The sequence below is a fragment of the Phodopus roborovskii genome, unplaced genomic scaffold (genome assembly GCF_943737965.1).
Source record: "Phodopus roborovskii unplaced genomic scaffold, PHOROB, whole genome shotgun sequence".
Classification (NCBI taxonomy): Eukaryota; Metazoa; Chordata; class Mammalia; order Rodentia; family Cricetidae; genus Phodopus; species Phodopus roborovskii.
In genome coordinates this window covers 14,154,661-14,157,359 of record NW_026125059.1, presented here as the reverse complement: position 1 = coordinate 14,157,359, position 2,699 = coordinate 14,154,661, and the positions used below count along the sequence as shown (strand labels likewise).

Below are 2,699 nucleotides of genomic sequence, written 5' to 3'. Positions count from 1 at the left end.
GAGTTTGAGGCCAGCCTGTTCTACATAGTTCTAGGCCACTCATGGCTGCATAGTGAGATCCTCCAACAAAAATAATAAAAGGATAGAGTAGAATCGCCCATTGTTCACACACTCAAAAGAAATGGTTAAAATTAGAACTACCATATGGTTCAGTAATCTTTCTTTTGCGTATGTGTGAAAATGGATGTAAAGTCGGTGTGGTTAAGAGCTGTCTACACATGAAAACTTATTACAGCAGCAGACATGGAATCCAGGAAGGTGTCCATCAATAGAGAACAAGACAAAGACATATGGCATATAAAATGGAATGATATACAAACATAAAAAAGAATAAAATTCCATTATTGCAATAATGCCAGCCATCTACAAAAGGCAAACAGCACATGCTCTCACTCACATGCAAACTCTAAACCTGTTGCTCTTGTTGAAGTAGAAGGAATGACGGTTGGCAGAGGCAGGAAGAATGGGAGACACTACTCAAAGCACGGATGGTTTCTATGAGCCAAAAGCAATGCAATTTTGATGTGGAGTCTACAGCACGTGGAATGGTTAATCTTGGTTGTCAGATGGATCTGTTGTCAACTATGAGATGTAGTAGTATGGTGACTTTACTCTTTTGGCTGTTTGAGGGGCCCACCACCCAGCTCCCAAGTAAATCACACATGGAGGCTTATTCTTATTTATGAGTACCCAACCTTAGCTTTGCTTTTTTATTGCCACTTTCCTTAACATACATTATCCAATCTACTTTTTGCTTCTGGGGTTTTCCTGTTCTCTACTTCTGTAAATCTCACTCTTACTCCTTGGATTGCTGTGTAGCTGGGAGTCTGGCCCCTGACATCCTCCTCCCTCTGTTCTCTTGCAGTGGCTCCTTCCTGTTACGAGCAGTTTTCCTGTCAGCCTGGTCCCAGAACCATGTCAGCCCCACATAACACAGAGAGATGCTGTATTAGACATAAAGCTGTTGGCCTATTACTAGTGTTTCTTATTGGCTAGCTCTGACTTAAATATTAACCCATTTCTACCAATCTAAGTGTTTCCTCGTGATCTTATCTAATCAGAGAGAGGGTCTGGACCTCTTCTCTCAAGTCTCTACATCTTGAATCTCTCTACTACATCTCCCAGAATCCTCCTTGTCTCCTAGTCCCACCTATCTTCCCTTCCTATTTGCCAACTGTACTTTATTCATTAACCAATAAGAGAAACATATTTACAGAGTGACATCTCCCATCATCTTCTCTTTTCTGTCAGAAATAAAAACAAGGGTTTTAACTTTAACATAGTAAAATATATAACAAAACAGTTATCAAATAAGAACTATTGTTAACAATACTTAGTCCATTAACATTTAGTAAGATTTAATGAAAATATTCCATCATCTGTCCTATCTTTGTGAGTCTAAAGTCTTATATGTAACTTATCTTTAATCCCAACTAAGGAAAACTATAATTATGACTATCTGTCTTCAACTCCCTCAAAGACCACAAAAGGATAATATATAAAGTCTAGAAATGACAGCTTTGTCCCATCTTCTGCGAGAATGAAGACCATTCTCAGCAATCAGACCGTCGACATTCCAGAAAATGTGGACATCACTCTGAAGGGGCGCACAATCATTGTGAAGGGCCCCAGAGGAACCCTCTAGAGGGATTTCAATCACATCAACGTAGAGCTGAGTCTCCTTGGGAAGAAGAAGAAGAGGCTCCGGGTTGACAAATGGTGGGGTAACAGAAAGGAACTGGCCACTGTCCAAACCATCTGCAGTCATGTTCAGAACAAGATCAAGGGTGTCACACTGGACTTCCGCTACAAGATGAGGTCTGTGTATGCTCACTTCCCCATCAACGTCGTTATTCAGGAGAATGGGTCTTTGGTTGAAATCCAAAATTTCTTGGGTGAAAAATACATCCACAGTGTTCGGATGAGAACAGGTGTTGCTTGTTCTGTCTCTCAAGCCCAGAAGGATGAATTAATCCTTGAAGGAAATGATATTGAAATTGTTTCAAATTCAGCGGCTCTGATTCAGCAAGCCACAACAGTTAAAAACAAAGATATCAGGAAGTTTTTGGATGGTATCTATGTGTCTGAAAAGGGAACTGTGCAGCAGGCTGATGAGTAAGACCTAAGTTACCCAACTCCAGAAACAAGATCCTGAATTTAGTACGATTTGGCATGTCTTTTGGGACAATAAAAGATTTGTATTGATAAAAAAAAAAAGTCTAGAAATGACAGAGACATCTCACTACCTGGTCAGTCACCTGAAGTTCTTCTGTAATGTTTCATCTTCAGCCCATAGGCCATAGTGTGTCTGGCAGACTCCTCAGCAAAGCAGGAAAATTTAAACTGTCCACCTGTATTGGCAGCTTGTCAGTCACTTTTCTCTGTGTCCTGCGGAATGTCTGGCAGACTTTTCCATGAAGCAGGAACCCTGTAGCACTGTCCATCTTGTTTCAGCATTCACTTTCCTGTGGGTCCTACAAGTCTACTTTATAAAGCAACACCTCCCTCCTCATTTCTCCTCCTATTACACTCTCTGCTTGTCAGCCCCACCTATCCTTGCTCCTGCCTTGCTATTGGCCATTCAGCTCTTTATTAGGACCACCAGGTATTTTAGACAGGCACAGTAGCATAAGCTTCACAGTGTTAAACAAACAAAGCATAAACAAAGGTCACACACCTTAAAATAATATTCCTCAAGA

The 2,699-nt window shown here is 40.8% G+C and overlaps 1 pseudogene; it reads left to right on the top strand.

Moving 5' to 3' along the window:
• Nucleotides 1-1,529: 1,529 nt before the first annotated feature.
• On the top strand, nucleotides 1,530-2,161 carry LOC127225235 (60S ribosomal protein L9-like; annotated as a pseudogene).
• The last annotated feature ends 538 nt before the right edge of the window (nucleotides 2,162-2,699 follow it).